This window comes from Nuphar pumila, chromosome 2 (genome assembly GCF_984573655.1).
Source record: "Nuphar pumila chromosome 2, dmNupPumi1.hap1.1, whole genome shotgun sequence".
Lineage (NCBI taxonomy): Eukaryota > Viridiplantae > Streptophyta > Magnoliopsida > Nymphaeales > Nymphaeaceae > Nuphar > Nuphar pumila.
Genome location: NC_143250.1, coordinates 124601078 through 124607430, shown reverse-complemented (window position 1 = coordinate 124607430; position 6353 = coordinate 124601078).

Genomic DNA, 6353 nt, shown 5'->3' with positions numbered 1-6353 from the left:
TTAAAAAGCTCAAAAGTCAACAAAACCACGTGGCATTCATCCAAAATGCAAACAGACGGCCACGATGTCCGCATGAGCAAAAACGCTCATTTTCAGCATGACCTGATCTGCTTCCTATAAAAATATATTTTATTAAAATAATGATGATATGTGTCGGTGTTTACAGCCACGTATCCAAGCGTGTCCATGTGACATAGGCTAACTCGGATATCTAAAAAAATTCATGGCCCAAACTTAATCTGCATGTTGGTTTGACTCAGCTTAGGTTGATGTGAATAACATCTATTATGTTAGACAAACCCAACCCATTGACAGCCTAAACCTTCTTGCAAATTTAATTGATTATTCAATTTACAAGTCTCTCTCTATGTGTGTGACAAATCTCGAGAGATTTATGAAAATCTCACAAAAATATTGTGAGAAATTATTCGAAAGTTAAAAACAGTAATTTCTTGGGATATTTTCAATTTCTTATGTGTTTTTCATCAAAAACATAAATGTTTTAAACGCGAAATTTATATTTTATCAGCTATTTATCATGAAAACCATGTTTTTATTTTTTAATATTTGTATTTATATTTTATTATAAAATTTTTTTTTTTATTGCCAAGATTTTACCGAAAATATAAGATTCAAAAAAAAATCAAATTCTCACAAGTTTTTAGCTGCCGATATTTTACCGTTTTTAACTTTTGTCACTATCGGTCGCCACAGTGATCAACATTCAAATTGGTCAAACTGGAAAGTTATATCTAAATATACATACTGAAGAAACCATCAAGCACATCTCTTTTTGTAGATAACATTGTTATTTTCTAATTTATAGGTAGTAGACAACAAAGAGAAGCAATACTATTTAATTATTGTTGCAAGTTCCGTGTTAAGCTCATGCTAAAACCTTAAGAAATTTGAGAGAGAAACAAATCATCTTGCGATGGGATTGTCAATGGGTCGGTTTATGGCAGGTATCCAACCCAATCCAAACTCACATATTCGAATAAAAAATGCCAACCAAAATGTTAATCAGGCCGATTCGAGTTCAGGTAACATGTGGGTCAGGTTGGCGATATGATTTTTGTTGGATATTCGACCCAACCCATCTCACCCATACCTACAAGAATATGGGTCAATAGCGGTGACTCATTAACGGCCACATAAAAAGTTGCCGCTATTGTTGGAGTTGAATTGTTGCAATAACAACTACTTTATATATCGACGTTATAGATATATCTATAACAGTGTTTTTATATATCGTCATTAAAGATGTCTCTAATGATGATTAATAAATGTTATTGTTATAGATTATCTTTAACGGTGACGTATATATATAGTCGTTAAATATTGGCATTAAAATACTTTGGACGGCAATATTTAACGGCCATTAAATGGCATCGTTATTGATCAATGATGATGATATTATGACATCATTGTTATAGGGTTTTACTCTATAACGTCAACCATGTACGTCACCATTATCGATGTGTTATTAATGGCGATATGTGTGGCCATTAAATATATATACAAGGATTAGAGTCAATAGCGGTGACATAGATTACTCTATAATGGTGACATAATTGTCACCATTATTGAGTATATAATTAAGGTCCAACGGCCCGTGTGATCTCTCTCTCTCTCTCTCTCTGGTGATGCAGTCGAACTCGAACCCGGCCTCCCTCTTCCCTTCTCGATTGTCGCCGCCAAACCTCGACATCCCTCCTCCCTACTCTGCTGACACCATCGGATCAACCCTACCCCACCCCCTCCCTCCTCTCTCTCTCTCTCTCTCCTCCTTCTTTTCTCTTCTTTTTCTTCTTTGGGGGCCATCACACTACGCCAAACCACTTTGGGGCACCAAAAAAATGGCTTGGTTTTTTATGAGTTTGGATCTTAATGCAAGCTCATGACCCAAACCATCAACCCAATAGACCAACTAGGTCCTGATGCAAGTTGATCAGCTTTTGGGGTTCAAGGTTAAACTTGTATGGATCATATTTTAAGTTTTTGTTGGTTAATAGAGAAAACTTACAGGTTACTATTTGCAAACCATTTGGTAGTTCTTATATTCAACATATGTATGTATTCTTTCATTTTCTATTGCTATATCGATGACCCACTAGATCATATTATATTTTGTTCTAGGTTACTAGAGAGATCTTCCATTTTCTATTGTTATATAGAAACTAGATTATGTAGTACGTATATGAATATAAATGATTATCATCCTCCTCCCTATGGAATTTATTTATTATCCAAAATTTGTTAATTAACTATTTTTTGTCTTGAGCATGAAATTAGTTTATTTGACCGTTGTCTTAAATGATGCCAAATATTTCAGCCTTCAAATAGACAAGATGTCAGTTTTTACTTGATAATTTGATGATTTATTCGCTGATTGTTGGATAGCTTATAGTTTTACTTTGATTTATTCACAAGATATCACTGATAATTTGTTGATTTATTCACTGACTGTTTAGTTTCACAGCCTTTTATGTTCATTCTACCTCCAGACCTACATTCTCTGAATAAACATCTAAAGACATTTGGAAATATAACAAGGAACTCACAATCTGTGTGTCATTAAATCCAGTTTGTGTGCATGTGCATATCCATTTTTGAACATTTTTTTAATAACATTTTTTTTTGTATATCACATAATGTAAGGTCATATCTAGTGTGGTCACTACTCTAGGGTGTGGGGAGGGGTGTACCAAGGGTGGTGCCAACTTTATGCTTTTGCAAGAAATTGACACCCTTTGGACTTAAACCAATGTCTCTACGGTGATAGCCCAAGAGCTATACTGCTACACCAAGCAATGGCCCTCCTACCATATAACATTATTTCACTACACTGAATCAACCTATTATCAATACTCTTGGTCATTTAAGTGGTCTATGGCATCATGAGTTCAACCATATTAAAGCCTCACAATCAATTGAGGTGAGAGCTCAAACATTAATATTGGCTACAATCTTCATACAAGGTAAGTTAAAACATAAATGTTTGCTTTACTATTCTCATTTGTCAAACTATTGTTGTTTTTCTATAATAGTTTTACAAACTAATATAACAATCCCTATAAACATTGAGCCAACAGTTTCTGGCTATAATCAAAATCCCTGTCGTTAGCATTTCTCACCAAGGAAGGTGTACCCCCATACATCTAGAACAACCTTTCCTGAAACAAAGACCACATTTTTAAACTGGAAAAAAAAACAAAAATATAGTTACATTTTGACAATCGATAAATTATTAAATAAATGGTGTCTATATATTGCCTAGCAGCAATGCTTTAAACAGGTTATGTCAAGAAATTCACTTAGTCATATCAATTGCTAAGGTTCACTTTGTTACACATCGAAAAATGTTTTGATTTTTATTTTTCTTAAAATAAAAATCAACCTACTGTTTTTTATGGTTATTTATAAAGATTCTAAAGTTTACTTCCATCAAAGTTGTCATTAGATTTGTGGTAAAAAACATTAACATTTTTAAACATGGTTAATTGATTGAATAGAAAAATGTGCACACACCACTTAGTTGTGGATATTTAAGGCTATTATGGTTGCCTATATTAATTAAATTGAAAAATATGCATACACCATTTAGTTGTGGATATTTAGGGTTGTTACATGCTTGCCTATGAGTTTAGATGTAATTTGTTATGCATGTTAAGCAAATGCAATACTTAATGCTAAGTATCCAAATAATGAGGTATAAAGATCTCTCTCTCTCTCTCTCTCTCTCTCTCTCTCTCTCTCTATATATATATATATATATATATATATATATATATATATATATATATATAAACTGTGTAGTCAGGCTGAGCCTGGGGGAGGTAAGAGAAGAGATAAGAAGTGTGTGTGTTGTATATACCCTTAGGTATAGACAACTCAATCTTGTGCTCTACTATGTGAACATTATAATGTAAATGTTGTGTTGCATTTTTGTCATATTGTGTGTTATGATTATCATGTGAGGAATGCATGAGTTTGTTCAACAGCTCTATTTTAGACTACCTAACATCATGCATACATCACATCATAAAAAACTCATGCATTCCATAATACGAGGAATGCATAAGTTCTATGATTATTTTTACTTTTTTCTTTCAATTAGTATTTAGGTATTTTTTCATGTCAATCAACATTAAACTTAATTCCTTTTGCATATAGTAAAATGTCATTTTTAATTTTACATCTTTCTCAAATTACTAATTAGAGGCATTTTTTTTAAAATTGTGCATTTGTGCTCACCTAAATTATTGTCACTATTGAAAGATTCTCTTGTTGAATATAGTAGGGTTGCCATTTGTGAATATGGATCAATCATGGATGCATAGTGAGATTTTGCAAATGGTTATTTTTAAAAAAGAACTGCACAATCTTTTAGAGTTTTAAATTGAAAGTTGTGTTGTCCTCTTTTCTTCTTTTTCTCTATGTTTTCTTCTTCCTCTTCTTCTCTATCGTTTTTCTTTTTTTTCTTCCTTTTCTTTTTTATTTTCTCTGTGATTCTCTTCGTGTTCTTTGCTTTCTCTTTATTTTTTTTGCTGTGTTTTGTATCTAATAATTGTAGGTACAATCTTTTAGAGTTTTAAATTGGATTTGGCATGAAAATGCCAATTACCTTTATTGCCGACGACCGAGAATCTCATCTAATAACCATTGACCATCTTTTCTTCTCCATCGATCTTCCCCTTTATAGACTCAGCTCCAGAACATATGCAACAAGAGGATATCAACGTACAACAAGGAAAAAAATGTGTGTATGTGTTTTCAAAGAAGGCAGACTGCTCTCTTCTTCTTAAAATTCGTTGGACGGCCCTTGAGGTAAGTCCTCTCACCCACTGCTTGTAGTTAAGCATAGAATATGTTTAATTAGATTAGGCATGTAGTTTTTTGTTAGTTTATTGAATTAATTTATTAATTAAGTTGTTTTCTAGTTTTTCTTTTAAAATTTATTTGAGATTAGATTAATTAGAATTAGATATATTAGATTTAATAGCGTCAATCAATGTTAGATTGTCTTGCGGTTTTGATGTGTCATAGTTAATTTTAATTGTTTATTGATTAATTCGATACTAGTTAAATTAAAATTTATTTTCATCTTGATATTTTATGTCAGATTCTGTTATCATTATCATTTTTAGGTCTGAATTAGTCGATATTAGCCAAGTACTTGTTTAAGTTAGCGGTAGATATATCATGCAGTTTAGTTTTTTTAGTGTTTTTAATTAATTTCCAGCATTTTGTCATTAAGTTAGTGATTATTTCTTAGTTTAGAATTTAATTTAGAATAGTCTTCGTTTTGATTAGTATTTAATTATATTAAATTTCTTAGTTTTTAATTGTTTTATCAATAAAATAGAAATTGGTAAAGTAAATTTTGTATTTTAGTGCATCATTTCATGTGAATTTTTGTAGAGATTTGTCTAGGGACAAGGTGGACACATAACTAGAGGATATTGGCTAGGTGTATGTCAAATTTAAGGAGATTCTAATCTATTTTGACCTTGCCCATCCTCTATTCAAAGTTGATAGGTCCTGCCGAGTTCGAATTTTCTTTATTTACAATTCGGGTAGAATAGTCTAGTTTTTTTTTTTTGGGTGTTGCTTTGTGTTATTTGATATATTAGTGTTAGTTAGGTCTGGTCCATGTGTTGTGCAATGTTTTTCGTCAAGAAAAATAGAGGTATTTTTATTTAGTTTTCTGTTAAGTTGTGACTATTAGTATAATCTTATTGTTTTTGTTTTTTTTTAGTAATGTTAAATTAGATAGATTTATTGTCGATTAGTTGATTAGTTATTGATTTTCTTTCAGTTGTTTTCAGATTTAGCTAGAATTAATTTGTTTGAGTTTTTAATTGTTAGTCCCACAGGCTTTTTGTTATTTTGATAATAGTCCTGTTAGTATATGTATAGTTGTTGACTTTGTTTTGTAGGTATTTTCTTTTAGAGGTTGCTTCTTTGGAGAGGAGAATATCTATCATTACCTCTTTACTTGTGCCCGAAGAGAAAAAGTTTCGAGTTTAGTTTATGATTTGCTTTCATTTTAATCATGTTTACTTTTATCGTAAGTGAAATAGTATGCATTAGCATTAAGTATTGCATTTGCTTAACCTGCATAACAAATTACATCTAAACTCATAGGCAAGCATGCAACAACCCTAGATTATTCTTAAACAAAAACTTAACTATTCTACCGGAATTATAAATAAAGAAAATCCGAACTCGGCAGGACCTGTCAACTTTGGACAAAGGATAGGCAAGGTCAAAACATATTAGAATCTCCTTAAATTTGACATACACCTAGCCAATATCCTCTAGTTACATGTCCACCTTGTCCCTAGACG